Here is a 16,098-nt window from a genome sequence, read left to right on the forward strand (position 1 = left end):
TCTGACTTTTATTAAATTTTTATGATTAGTATTGATTACCTGACTTCTGTTTCAATTTAAAATTATAAATTTGCACAACAAAAATTGTCTTGCAGCTCTATGATATGTTATTGTTGCCTTCTGCATAAATTTGGCTTTATCTGCCTATTATATGTTTACAGTGAGATTGTAAGTGATGACAACTGCTCTCTTATAATTATTGTTCCTGGACAAACATCAACACTTTTGCCTGGTGTAAGATTACCCAAGTTGTTTCAACTGATAGGTTTTACCTTGAATATCTCCTTCCTTGTGGTTGAGACTGTTACAGATAGCATGTACATAAGTGACAACATAAACATACTACACATCTAATGCAGCTCTGCAAGCTGATTACTGACTAATAAGATGCTACTTTAAGGTTAAGTCAGGTATATCTAGTACTATTGTCATGCTAGAGTGCAGGGAACACAACACATCACATATGAGGGAAGCACTTGAAGCTAGAAATTCAAAGATGGAAGTGAACCCTTTCAATGTTTTACTTCTCCTCACAATTGATTTATGAATATTTAACCTCTATTCCTAGAGTTTTCGCTTATTTTTATATCTCTGTAGACATAGTGGCTATGTTACATGTTTTTTAAAAACCCCTTTGTTCTCACTAAAATCTACATGTGTACACTGTTAAAAAGGGTTAGTGTGGATGGCAATTTATGGCACTTGTTTGTGAGCACTACATCACTTGAATACAAGCAGTGAGGTAGTTTCACAGTGTAAGTCTCCTAAACTCACCAACCAGCCTTATTTCCAGGATCCTCTTTTTGGTAGTCCAGATTACAGCCTGTCATTGACTAGGCAGGCTTGACTTGCCTGGGAGGTGGAAGTGACCCTGTATTTCCATCACTCCTTTTTCCATTTACAAGAGTCTCTATAGTGTTTTTGTCATAAAAGTAGCTTTCAGAAGCTTTTAGTTTAAATTATTAAGTCAATTTTGGGATCAAATGAAAGACATGTATCTAGGAAGATGGGGTTTTTCCCTGCCACCATTCATTTGTAGCCAACCATAGTAATTTCTTTAAAGATAAATAGCTGTTCCTCACGTGGTCTACACACCAAAGCCTAGTACCAGGATCAGGAGCAGAGCTCTGGCTGTAACTGTCAGCTGGGCCCACAAGCCATTGATCTGCTGTGAGAAAGCCAAAGCTCACTCTCACGTCCAACCCTTCCCAGTCCTATGACAACACTGACTCTGCCAGTCAACCCCAAGGCAGGTGTCCTCTGAAGCTCCTCTTTCCTTTCTGGACCAGGGCTGAGAGAGGTTATAGGAGAGCTGCATCTTCCTGGCTTGATGTCTCAGACACAAACCAGACTCAGCATCATTGAACCAGATTGAGAGTTGAAATCACAGCATAGGCAATAACGGATTTAAAGAACAGACTGATTCTCTGCCCATTTTGAAGTCAAGAAATAAAGTAATTGATAGGGAATAAGCCTTTGTTGCAATTATGTGAAGTAATATCCTTAAGATGAGGAAAATGGACAGTTTTTGCTAGAGGTGTCTGTTTTATACAGGGAAATACAGTCATTTCATGCCAATGAGAAATTAGGACAAAGTATCACTGAGAAAGCTTTTGAAAATATGGATAAACACACTTGAAAGTGCCAAAGAGCAGAAGCTTTTCAAAACTAATTTTATGTCTGTAAAGAACAAGCTGTGTTAAAGTTGTTAGACCCAAGCTATTATTCTACCTAGTATCCATTACTCCTCTCTAAGCTCTCTGAAATTGAATCCCTTGGTTTCCTGTGAGAAGACAGAAGGAAAAACAAAGTTGTAGAAAGCATAAATCATAGCAGAAACTTTCAGGACAATGACCTAATTTTAATTTTGCTTGTAGCCTTCAGTGTAACATCTAATTAAGACATCTGTTAAATGCCTTTAATATTAAATTAATAGGGGGAAGCTAATAGAACTTTATTGGCATAGTCCAGCTAATTAACATTCAGGGCAGTTAATGGATGTCTTAAATAGACATCATTAATGGGAATGCCATACAAATTGGAATTAGGCACGATCATGTTTCATTGTGCTGTGAAGGACATACCATATTTACCGTGTGACACACAGATGAACGTGATACGGCTTCCCATAGCTACTGGCATTTCCATGTTTTAAACCATTTCAGCAACCAAAAGAGACAAATGCTGCCTAGCAGTCCCTTTCCATAAATAATAGCAGAGCACTCATTATTTACAGTGAGGACTGCTGAAGAGCTGTTCAAAGGTCTCCTCAAGGTAATCACATGCTAGCAGCACATGAAGACAGATGACAAATGAAGAACAACACAAGAGCTGAACAGCCAACGCATTCGAGACACCTTTACTAACGTAGGTAAATCACCCGGAGAGGCCTGCATGTAATGGCTCAGTGAGGTGTTCCAAACAGCCCCTGTAAATCATGTCAGCTACATCACTCCAGCAGACCACTGGTATCACCATCTACCCATCAGCTCCCTGTACCAAACCCCCATCTCATCTGCTTTCTCCAGAACATGGCTGTGTTCATGGCTGTTCATTTCTAACTAGAACACATGACATTCCTCTTTGCTTGTGCAGGAACTTCCTTAGAAACTGGGTAATATGAAAGGGCTGCTCACCAGTCTTCCCCTGCTGATTCATGGCCTTCCCCCATCTCTCCACCAGCTGAGACAGTAAATATTTCATGGATTTAGTATTAGAAAATTGGAGAAGTAATCACAACTGTCTCTAATGTGTCTCCTCCTATGTTCAACTCTGAATTGCATGCAGTGGAGACACGTTTTTCGTTATGACTGTAACACCTAAACTCTACTTACAACCAATGTACTCTCTATTTATAGCCAACCTGAACTGAAACAATTATAAGCAATCCAGCTACTGAATGTTGAACAGTAAGCAAGAATACAAACAAACAAACCCCATCATTTCCATTTTAAACCTCAAAATAATTAACTGTAGGAGCTGCCTGAAACTAAAGCCAAGTCATATCCAAGGAAACCCACAAAATTTTCTATTTGAGAGGGTTTTTAATACTTCCTCTAAAAGATGGATTACACAGCAAATACAATGGAAAACACCAAAAGTCTCCTAGGAACAACCTTGGAAAACTCATATAACATCACTGATCCCACAGCAACAACATAGCTGACCTTAACTCTAAATGTTCAAGCCACTCAATGTTTTAGAGGAGCATAAGAGAGAGTGTAAATGCTAACCAAGGCCAGGGTCTTCTTTCATGAATTCTCAGGTCAGGACAAGTTTGTCCCTCTGGCAGACTGTCCATTTCAGTATTTCAGATTTGACAGGACTTGTGTTAATGCAAGAGGTTAGAAATAATTTCTAAACTTCTTACAATCTTTGACCAAACAACTCTTGTTAAACCTTAAAATAATATGGAATGGTAGCATATAATAGTTAATAAGTAGCTGCATTTTGCAGAGGAGAAGTCCCAGCAAGGGCAACTAGTACTTTTTCCTAGAACAATGTCCCTGTTGAACTGGAAAAGCATAGGATATGGCAATGCCAGGATGGTATGATCCTGAAAAGAAAGCTTCTTGTTCTGAGGTGTGTACATAAAAGGTAAGCATGTGATGAAAATGTGGTTTATTTTGGTAAGGCAGAGAACTCTCTGGTTTACTTAAATTAAGCGAGTGTGAGAAATAAAGGACTGAGCATCCACTGCTGCTGAGGAGCAGTTACATCTGGCAAACACAAAGCCCCTAGGCTGCAGAACAAACAGTATATGGCACTCTACCTACAAACGGCTTTGGACACCTAGCTCTGCACACTCTGCCTGTTGGGTAGGGATTACAGAGAACTACAGAGAACTCAGCAACATTTCATACTGAATTAAGAGCTCTCCCTGTTAAAAGAGCTCTCTGCTGCTTTCTATTATTATATTACTCAGGTAATATAATACAGTATTATATTACTGTACCTTATAACCACCAAGAAGAAAAAAAAATGTTGAGTATATAACTACAATAATGTAACTGACAGCTTTGAACCAGGACGCTGAAGGAAAAGGCACAACCTAAATGTTCCATCTATCCTGCCCTCCTCCCCAGCCTATTTTTAGGCTCTTACTTCATTCTGCTAGGAACTATTCCCATAGCACCTAACTATTGCCAAACAACACTGGTTTAAAATGTTATTTTCACATACTTTCAGGCACTGGCCAATATTCTAAAAACTATCACCTTCTACAGGCAGCTGAACATCATGGTAAAGATTTGCAGTAGGGGCCTGTTAATAGAAATCTCTTCCTGGTGTATTAGTTAATAAATTCAGCCTTATCTCTTTCAGCTCTCAGAATAAGCTCCTAGCCACATAACATATGTGCACACTTTTGACTGAGACAATAATCTTAAAAGATACAAAAATATATACTAATTAGTCACAACATTAATTACAATATTATGTAATCGTTTCTGGGAAGTATGATTTTACCAGAAACATCAAAGGGCTTTGGATTGACCTCACAAATTTTAAATCAACAACCCAAATTGAATATATTCATATGCTAAGGTCTTTGTATAGCTTGTTAAATGCAAAAGTTAAGACTTCAAAAACAACACCTCAAGCATGACTGCACTCATTTGTCTGTGAGTCAGGGCTTCTCAGCTGAGCCACGTGGCTCCCAGACCCCAGGCTTGTGACAATGTTTAGGGAAATGTATTTGTGGTGTGAGTCCAGCTGCCAACAGAGACTTCTGACTATGAGTTCCTCAGCCATCCTCTACTGTACACACAGTATCAGCCCCAAAATGGACTCCACTTAATAGCACTGTTATTCTGGGAGGGAGGGGAAAAACAGGATGATGCCCTTCTTGTAAATGTTAAAATCATCCCATAAATCTGAATAAAATGATTTTTTTCCAGTGAAATTGTCTGCAACGCTCTGCCATGCATATTCTTCCTCTAAAGGATTATCTCAAAATTATGGACTCAGAAATGTTCATCTGGACAGTTCTTGGGTGGCTGAGGTGCTCACTGAAGAATTTAAATGATGTAATAGCTATTGAACACCCCATTATATGGCTGCCTAATTAATGTAAATGATAGTTATGTCTCACTCACCGAGGATTATTTTACACAGAGGAAAATCTACTCACTGCCATAGTAGCCATTTTGATAGTTTTTATAGGAGCAGTTGCATTATGGCTTCATTGAGTAAAAGGTAAGTAGCCATCCTAAATAATGAAGATTGAAGGTTTAATAGTCCCAATAAAGAATCCTGCAGGTTTTTTATTTCAAAAATTAGAGTTTGATTGCAAGCGTATGATAATGAGAGGAAAAAGAGGACTGGCATGTGGAATCCTTCTGCAGCCCAGGCTCCTGGAGAACTCCCATTTCTTCTGCACTGAAGTACAGAATAATAAAGACTGGCATACTTCTCATGCCAGTATGTCCAAGCTGCAAGCCTCTCTGTGGCAATGTTTCAATGTACAAGGATATGCTGCACTGTGCCTTTTAGAAAGCTGACATTACTGAAACAGCTGCATCCGGCTGATGATGTACACACAAACACCCTCAAATAATGTGAAGAGCCCAGCTTAGACCCATCTGAGTGATGACATGCAGACATAAGCCAGCCTTGCAAACTTATCTCAGACTTGTAGCCTATTACAGCAACTCTTTTTTTGCAAGATAATACTCATGGGACTCGGCATTTCTGTTATGAGACCTTATTTCCAAGGTTATATATCAGAGATTATAACAGCTATAAAAACTCAGATGAGATTTAAAACTTATCATGAGCATCCTCACTTGGGATCTAATATTTTTTAAGCAAATCTTTGCAGAAAAAGCTAAAAGTTTGCTTGTTCCACTTGTTATTTTAAGTGTCTATTGCTACATAATTCTCAATCTAGACTCTTCCCAAGTACCCAAGTAACCTTGTTTCACAGCTGCATTTTCAGAATGGCAGTTCAAAGCTAAGACAATCGATTTGACATTTGTTTCTCCACACAGCAAGCTTCCAAGACGGGCTTTAAAACAGCTTCTGTTCCAAGGCAACCACTTTTTTTCAGCAATAAAGCACCACATGTGTTTTAGCAAGTAAAAAGTGGCAACAACATTAACCTGAATTATGGTAACAATGCCTACAAAACAAACTGGCTGGGGATTTGCAAACACAGTCTCCAGATGTCTGCAAAAGATCTGATTTATCAAACACACTCCAGGCAGGATTTGTTGTGGGTTTGTACTTCCTAATAAAAGAGGTCTGTAGTATTTATTCATGTCAGTGAAAGGTGCCACCCTTAAGACATCTTCCATGGAGGAGAATAGATTCCTTTAGAGTAATCCACAGGATACAGAAAGGAGCACAGAACCTAGAAATAAAAGCTTAGAATCACCAGTGAAATGAAAGAAGACGAAGCAGATGGTTAAATATAGAGAAGGAGAAGGGGGAAATCATAGGAAGAAAATCTTAGGGAGTTCCAAGGGGAATTCCAATACACTCTGGCTGCAGGGACAAGTTAGAAACGCTAAATGCAAACCATGGAGGATATAACTGCATTACATCAGCACAGCCTGTGGCCATTTAAAATGCATCCCTCTGTGTAGGGCTTTAAAAGCATGACACTGAAGAGTAAAGCTAGCTCTGTCTCTGGATTTGATTCACAGCCTTGCTACTGAGGTCATGATGAGAAGCCCTGGCTAGTGCTTACTTTAGGGATGAGTTTTGTGATACGATTCCCTGTTAAAGAGGAGCTGGACTAACATGAACACACTCTTTCCAAGCAGGTCTGCGCACAACCCTCCCCACAGAGAAGTGCTGCACACAAGTAACTCATCACCTGTGTTAGTGGAAGAGTGGCACAAGTACAGGCAGAAGCAGTGGACCCATTAAACTTCCATTCACCTGCCTTCATTCTCATAGTTCTGTGTGCAGCAGTTTGGATTGAAAACTAATGCTTCAGACAAAGAATATTGAGTCTTTTATATACTAGGCTCCATGCCCAGGGGAAAAAAGAGATGCTTACACATGTACATTCAAGTAAAATGCATAATCCATACTTTTAATTTTGCATTTACAGAGCAATACCTCCTACTTGCAATGACATGTGAACAGCTTTAGGACAGCGCTGCACTGAGATAATTACCTTTGTTTCAGGTTTTTTATCTTGCTGTTCAGTTTGGGTTTGTTTATTTTAAAAAGCAACAAAGTTGGGGAATACTTTAGGATCACTTAGAAAATCCAAGGCTTACCCAGAGAATTATGATATCTTCCAATTTTGAACAATTACTTACTTCTGTTTAAAACAAAATGAGTCAAGGTGAACAGATTGAGTAATTAAGCTCAATTAAGCATGCGCAACATGCGCTGTAACAATATTCACTGTTTGCTGAAGTAATAAACCAGCTTTATTTTCTTTTGACTTCTGGCAGTCTACATCAAACAATCTTTCATCCCTACTTCTACCCAGCTAGCGTTTCCATGAACATGTACCATGAATTTTAGCTACTTTGCCAAAGATACTGTAGAGGAGAAGGAAACAAACAAAACCATATTGCAGCTATAAGCAGAAAAGCAATATCAGCATCAAGCTTCACTAGTACAAGTCTGCACCTTGATGAAACACTGTTTTCTTGTAGAAGAGTGGTGTGTTTTGGAAGAGAAGCCGCTTCTGGGGCTACACACTTCAGAGAATGTTTCAAAGGACAGTTTTATTCCCTTGCAGCGGGACAGTTTGTAGCTTCAGGAAAACTAGATTAGTAATTTGTGGCTTGTCTCCGAGGCAGTTATTTTATTGCTATTGTTGCTGTTGTTTTTGTTGTTGCTTTTGTTGAAGCTATCACAAAAACGCTATAGAAATCTCACCTCCTTCTGTAACCAGCGCAACACATTTTAGTTTGCTACCAGAAGATGGAGCCACATGCTCACAGTTTTAAACGGATTTTTTTTCCCCCCTGTTCTGACAGAAAAAACATCCATGAAGCAGACAGTGCCTAGAAACCACTCCCTTACCTTACATGAACTTGCCTTCTTCCTGCATCTGTGTGTGCTGCTAATCTGGTGTCTGCCTTACTCCATGTCAGCTGCCTTTCTCAGATGTTTCCATAACAACTGAGATTTCCTCACTGCAAATATATTTTCTGAATTCCCTTTTGTGTGTGGAAATGAAATCAGGAAACAGAACCAAACTAAGCCAGGCATTTCCAACTGCTAAAATATCGCACTTTTCACTTCCTTCATGAAAGGATATACTCTTAAAGGAAGTCGTACATGTCCTTGAATCATCAATGTAAGTCTCTTAACTCATCTTGTTAAAAGGACAAAGAAATGCAGATGTTTACTGTGTCCTGAAGCTTAAAAACATGTGCTCAGATTAAAGAATAGGCTAAGTCTTTACTCTGCTGCAGTCACTCAGAGCAAGCTGCACATTTGATGCAACTGAGGTATGTCTTTGCCTACCCCAGCAGTATGCTGCTGCCCAGTGTGACTGCTTGCCATAAGGTAGAGCATGGTAGGCTTTTCTCACTGTTGAATGCAAATAAAAGCCTGTTCTGCTTCAAAACCTATTTGGCCCCTGCCTCCCCCCTTAAAAAAAAAACAACAAAAAAACCCAACGAACAAACCACCCAAAAACAAACTAAAAACCCCAACAAATCAAACCCAAATCAGTGTGAAAGGATCTACCACGACTGCTTCCTCAGGATCTGCTCCAGGGCAGCTCCATGCACTGCCCAGCAGATACCTCCAGGCTGTCAGCTCCGACAGAGAAGCTGGTGAACCCTGCCCCTTAGCCAACAGTGTGCACTTGTCCTGCACACAGCCATCTCCATGATACACTAAGATGAAAAGCCTTTGTAAAATGACACACATCTGAAGGGAAGAGAAACCCTTCACTAAAGGTATTAAAGCCTATTAGGGCTTTCATTTGTTGGCCACTTGCTCTGTGTCAGCTGGATGAGCAGCCAGTCCTAGAGAGTCAGATCAAAAGCCAGATAATGGTACTCCTAATAAAGCCAGCAGAGATCTTTCAGGTAAAGATGTTTATTGTTCAAGAACACTGTCAGGTCCTTTCATATCCTCTCCTGACTTGGCAATGTCCCAAGTTACTACATAACTGGTTTAAATACAGATTTAATTATTCTTCTTGCCATTTTTTCAGATTAATCTCAGGCAGCAGCAGAAGTGACTAGTTTTACTGTTTCATCTCCTTAGTAGAACACCATAACCTCTTTATATCAAATACTCCACCACAACACTCAATATCTCACTACTGGGACATGAAAAATGAAGTCAGAAAAACATTCCAGAAAAGTGCTTCACCAAACAAATAAAAAAAAAAATCTTTTTTACAACATCTAAATATGGGCAAAAGCATACTGCCTTTATAACCCTGAATCACAGAAATATTTCAGTTGGAAAAGACCTTTAAGATCAAGTGCAAGCACTAACCGCACACTTCCAAGCCCAGCACTAAACCACATCCCTCAGCACCTCATCTACACGGCTTTTAAGTATCTCCAGGGATGATGACTCCACCACTTCCCTGGACAGCTTATTCAAATGCTTAATAGCCCTCTCTCGGTGAAAAAAATCTTCCTCATCTCCAATCTAAACCTTTCTAGGCACAAACTGAACCCATTTCTCGTGTCCTATCACAAACTACTGGAGAGAAGAGACCAACCCACACCTCACTACCTCACTACAACCTCCTTTCAGATAGTTGTAGAGAGTCATCATATCTCGTCTCAGCCTCCTCTTCTCCAGACTAAAGACCCCCAGCTCCTTCAGTCAATCATTGTAAGACTTGTTCTCCAGACCTTTTACCAGCTTTGTTTCCCATATCTGGACACTCTCAGTGTCCTTCTTGCAGTGAAGAGCCCAAAACTAAACACAGCACTCAAGGTGCAGCCTCACCAGTGCCAAGTACAGGGGACAAAATGCTGTAACCTGCTATGAGCAGCAGATACTCAACATGGCTTCAGCTCCCACCAGCCTTTGAGGAATCACCATTTGATGGGGACAACCAGAAGGCTGTGTGTAACACTAGGTGATTCCTACAGGGGGTGAAACTGACACGAGTGTCATTCTCTGTTCGCAACTTGTGGGTACCTGGCCTGATTTCTTCCTGTCTGGGGTTAAACCACAAGAAGGCTTTGGCATGTGGAACAACTTGAGTAATAGTTACTACTAATTCTCAGCTTTTATTTTAAAAAATTGTACTTGCAAGTTTATCTCCACCAATTAAAGGCATCCCGAACAAGAAATCTAAATAAAATGTCACACTGACCCCTTTCCCTCCATTTACTTCAGTGCTGTGACCAAAAGCCCAGTTACAGCTCTGACTGCCAGGATTTCTGAACAGTGGCTCCAGCACTCCCTGTCTGATTTTTGGACAATCACTTAAAAACTTGGATTTGCTTCCTTTGCCTGCAATATATGAACAATATAGAAAGTCCTCTGGGGAGCACTATGTTTGGAAATGACTTTGGGGCTATGAAAGCATTCTGTAAAGGTGCAAAGGAGCTGTTCAACATGAACAAAAAAAAAGGACTTTCATACTCTTCTCAGATGCAGCCTGGGTTCCTTACAGAGCAGGCACAGTTGTAGCAGTGGTCCCAGTCAAACTGCAGGAGGTGGAGACATCCTGGCCATGTGGCCAGTGCAGGCAGAACCACCGAAAGTGGCTGTACTGTGCATCTCCCAGGCTTAATCTGCATTAGACTACAACACCAACAAAGGGAACACTTGTAAAGTACACTAGATTTATCCCAAATAGATCAGCTGCACTGTTCACGCTACCTCTGCTCACAAAGAAATGGAAATCCCAGACAGAAATACAAGATTCCTATTGAAGAGCTGCACTGGAACAACAGCAAGCTGATGACAGGCAGTCTCCAGGAGGAAGAAGAAAAGGCCACACTGTTGACTGACTACTGTGTCTGCAAGATGGACGAGGATTTGAACTCCTTTGTAAGGAGGCCAAACATATCACTTAATAAGAACAAGGCATCCTACAATGAACCTCTCTTTCCCATATTTATTCCTCTCTAAACACAGCAGTGCACAGATTATAGGAAATGGTTTTACATTTAACTTCAACCCCAAGTGGTAAAGAAACGGATTGTATCTCACAACGTAAATTTGCATCTACCATCATTTAATGGATGTTTTATACATGCTATGTACTACTGTGTTTTTATGGAAAGGCAAAAAAATTACTTGGGAATTTGTTTTTAATTAAGCAATAAGGCTCAATGGGGTACTGCTATCACGCAATAAAACCACTCCTGGGGTGTTGTGAGGCATTTGGTCCAGATGAGTGCTTCAAATCACCCCCAGATTGTGATTAGATGATTACTCCCTGGAGTTAATATTAGATGGTTCTCTCTAGAGTTGTCTTATTGCTATTATAAAAAGTCTTCAACATGGGGAAACTAAGTAGCTTTTGTGCTTGAAGAAGATGAAGTTCGCAGTTTCGACTGTTGAGTGGCTGTCTGAGCTGTGTGGGTCCCATAGACCAATTCATCTATTTAGCATGCGTGAAAGACCATCTCAGCACATTTCTTTGACCCAAACAGTTTTATAATTAAGTGGCTTGCTTTCTTCTAGGAGATGGAAGGATATAAAGAGCAAACTCCAAAATAATGCAATCCCAAGACAAGGCTCTGAAGAATTTGATTCTGAGATATGTATTACTGGCTTTATCTTTTTGTAGGGAATAATGAATCCTAATCGCTATTATGCTAATTGTATTAATGAAGGCTAATGCATTCAGGAGCAGTAAGAGATTCTCCCAAGTTGGGTGCATGAGGAGGTACATGGCCTGAGGCATTTGTGGGGGCTCCCAAGCTAATGAATTAAAACAGCCCAAATGGTACAGAGTCAAACTGCAGTGCCCTCCCTGCAACTGCTCTCCGGGGCTGAGGTTAGGGAAGAAATCTCATTCTGAGAAAGGACAAAAAAGAAAAAGAAACAAAAAACAACCAGAAAACAAACAAAAAAGCTACCAAAGCTGCCTGCATATTTCAGTATACCAGAAAGAGAGAATCTCAGGAAACATTAACTTTTGCAAGTCCCTTCCATTCCAAAAGGCAGGATGGTAGAGTGTACACAAGTGGACAATTTCTGCATAATTTGAGCTGAAGTACAGAGAAAAATCATCAACTCCTCCTTCAGATGTTCCTCAACAGGCCACTGAACACCACTTATTACACCAAATCCCTCTGTTTTCTCAAGCAAGCTTCACAAATTAAGGTGTGATCCTTCACACATCCTCTGTGCCCTGTGTCGTGTCTCATACCCAGCACACCCCAGGCAGCAATACACTCTCTAAAAGCAAATTAATAAACCTCTTCCACCGCTAAGAAATCCCCATTGTTCCTCCTTGAGCTCAGCATCTCTCCATTTAAAGATCCAGCATGCCAAAGGATGGGGATCCCAGAGAAACTGAGGTTTGCCCTCTTCTTTTCCAGGATATCAGCAGAACAATTTGAAAAAACACACCACCTTTCTGTCAGTTTTCCCTGATACTTGAAGAACACAAAAGGAAACCAGAACTTCCTTTTTTTTTTTTTCCTTCTCCTTTCAGAGCTCTCTGTACTATGCACTCAATGCATAAAACTTCCCCAGGCAATCACAGCAGACAGACGCCTTCCTGCACAAAAGCCATTGATGTGGGGCAAGGCACGGGTCCTTTACAAAGGGATGATTCTTCCTTTCCAAGTGACACACACACTCAGCCTGGGTAGCAGATCCAAAGGAAAGAGACCAAAGCATGTTCTTCACATAAATAGAAGCTATATCCATGGGCAAAGCAGGGTTTATGAATGAAACTCTTTCATATGTCTTTGACTAAATCATTTTATGATAGGTGAACACATTTACATCTTTTTTAATTAACTAATGGTTATCACACTCTTGTTCCCTGTGCCTTTTCCCCACTTTAATATTTGAAATGCCTAAACTACCTAAGTTTAGTGTTTGAAATACCTAATTGTTCACCATGATTTATCTTGTTCAATAAAAGCACACTTTGAATATGAAATCACAGTTTAAATGAAATAGCAGTAGTCAGAAAAGAGTTCAGATGAAGAACATGCACAAAATGATATTATTCTGGAAGGAAAGCTGAGACCAAATGATGCAGTCCATTCTCACAGCATGCAGCAAAATGCTTTCAGCACCTTTTTTAGACACATCTCATTTTTCCATATTGAATTTCATAATTTCTTCCCTTAATATTATACCCCTCTGCATGGAATACCTGCACCTTCTGACAGTTCTGACATTTCATACTCTTACTTCACCTTTTCCTCACCTCACCCTCTCATATTTCAACTAGAATCTGCTCTCATTACTGGGGAACACTACTCAGAAATGGTGGTCTGGCAGCACACCAAACCTACTGTTTGTTCATCAGCGTGTCCTTACCTGTTCTGGTTCTCTGAAGAGGATAAACTCCTTCTGAGCTCTCTGTGTTTTCTGTCCCCATACTGGGCAGTTCTTGAGTGGGACCTGGAGGCTCATGGCAACCAATCCACTTGATCAATCCACTCAGCAAATGAACATAAAGTGCACACTGTTAAGGATGAAAGAACACGAGTTAGTGACACAACGTGAAAAGAGATGAGACTACACAATCTGGATTAGAAAAAAAACCCTTTTTCCACAAAACAAGGCAACTTCTTGCTCAGACCAGCTCAGTTTTCAGCTACAAAATGCCCTTGCTACCTTCAATCCAACAACCCACATGGAAGAAGCCACAGAGCTGTCACGAGGCACAAGGCATTGGTGCAGGGAAAGGGCTGCCAGTGTGGGACTGGGGGGCTGTTTCCACAGCGCAAGGCACAGCACGTCCACGGTGCTGGCAGCAGCCACTTCCCACTCACCCCTTCCCACAGGCAGTGCCACACGTCCAGCAGGCCCTCCTGACATCCACCACGCTCCTGCACACTCTCCACTTGATCCCACCAGTGGAAATTCACGTATTTGGTTTTCTTTTGGGTTTAAGTTTCAAGTTTTATCATGTATATATGTATACAGTATACCCCTATCATGCAGAATGGTACACAGCAATGACTTCATATAAAGAACACTTCAGTGACAAAATATTCTGAGTATTTTACAGTGAAGAAGGGGAATATAAACGGAACTACATATTACACACTGATCCAAACCAGAAATTAAAACCCATACCAAGTTTTGGATCAGACCTTCTAACCACTTCTGTGATTACAGTTACAGACCACTGTGAAAAGAACAAGCTAATAAATCTGAAATTGGCTTAGCAGGGAAACCCCTAGCATTCCTCTCTCTCACTGTATGTTTCACTACTGCTATTTATCCCTGAAAAATAAGAAGGAACAAGCAAAATACCTTATGCCTTCATAGCTCTGAGATTCACTGACAACTGCCAGAGCTTAACACAAACAGCATGCAGCCTAAAGATAACATGGGTTTCAAACCCTTCTCATAGTGCTGACAACCACACGTGCAATTTTTACTGGCAAAAGCAATCCTCCTTCTCTCTAGAAAAATAGAACCAAACAAGAGCAAATATTTATTATGTATTTATATACAACATCTATATTTAGCCTCTGTTGTTTATCTGCTTGATCATTATTGGTTGTTCAAGATGTCAGTTGCAACTGCACCTAAAAGCCATGAACAACACTCATTGCATGTATGTGACCAGGAGAACAGGGATGGAGGTCTGAGCATGGAAGGACACGGCACAGCAAAATCTAACTGTGCAAACTTGCAACTAAGAATCTGCAGGCATGAGTGGTTTTGTGCTCCTTGCCCACAACAGCTTTTCTAACTATCACTGAGATGTCTGAGCTGGGACATGACCCTGTGGTGAGGCACATGGGGCCATGAATCAGGAACTCTGGGGGTTGTTCCTCAGCCTTCCAAGTGATTCATTCTGAGACAGAACCTGTTGTTACTGAAAACAGCAAATAACCCACTATTCCTGTTTCAGTGATCAAGTATGACCATATGTAAGACCCCAAGTTTCAGTTTTACTGTCTCTGAGGGGGTTACAAACCCTCCCACATCAGGGCTGAGCGAAGCCCAGAGGGCACAAAGACCCTCTGAAACAGGTTTGTCTGGCAGTAGTTTCAAGGCATGAGGACTCAGGATATTTTGGAAACTGACACTCTGAAGTTTCGATCTGTACTGACAGAGCCAAGCAAGGCTCTGATTTCTGCACCATCAGACTTGGAACACCTCATTTCTAAGGCACGTGAACAATGCTGGGTAGGGCTTCAGAAACACGAGTCAATCATGTCAATTCATACATTTCTAAAACAGGCCGATTTGCTGCATCCAGTGGGACCCAGATCAGACAAACATTCGTCCCCTCATGCACACCACATTCTCATGAAGCACAGGATAGAGGTTAATCACGCTTAACAAGTAACCCATATAATGAACACACGTTGACTTATTCACTCATTAAGTAACAGGAGTGTTCCAAGCTCAATGCATTAAAATCTCCATGGCTAAAAGCTGTCTTGTCCACTGATGGAATGTCCCATGTAGTCAATTACTCAAACTTGTCCTAGGACTGTAGGGGGTTCCAAACATACCAAACTGGATCTCAATAGTGATTGTTAGTCAAAATAATTTTATCAAATGTCTGGTGTGGATTTTTTTGAAACATGCACTAAACATACACTGAGCTCAGAATTTAACAGATGTTTTTGTTACTATTATAATCTAATCTTTTCCTGCAGGCTGTTGTAGTAATTTTGCCACTAGAAGATAATAAAAAGCCATTTTCTCCCCTGCAGAGCTTACCTTTGGCTGACTCAGCTGAGCAGCTGCAGCTTCCTTTACTTGCTTTGAAATTATTGCATCCCAGTTGGGCAAGATATTTCTGCTACTGAGAAACAAGTGGGCTTAGAGAAAATGCCAGAGGCAATAGATCAGAAAAAGTCTCTTTACCTTGTTCCAGTTGCACTAAAAGCTGGTAATCTGGGCTGCAGTTTTTTCAAGTGGACCTACAAATGTTTCACTTTTACAGTCAGAAAAAAAAGAGCTCCTGAGCCTGCCTATCAAATAGTTCTTAAGACTATTGGTTGAACTCTGAGTTCATAGCTCAATAAGGCATTC

This window comes from Colius striatus, chromosome 14, assembly GCF_028858725.1.
Source record: "Colius striatus isolate bColStr4 chromosome 14, bColStr4.1.hap1, whole genome shotgun sequence".
NCBI lineage: Eukaryota > Metazoa > Chordata > Aves > Coliiformes > Coliidae > Colius > Colius striatus.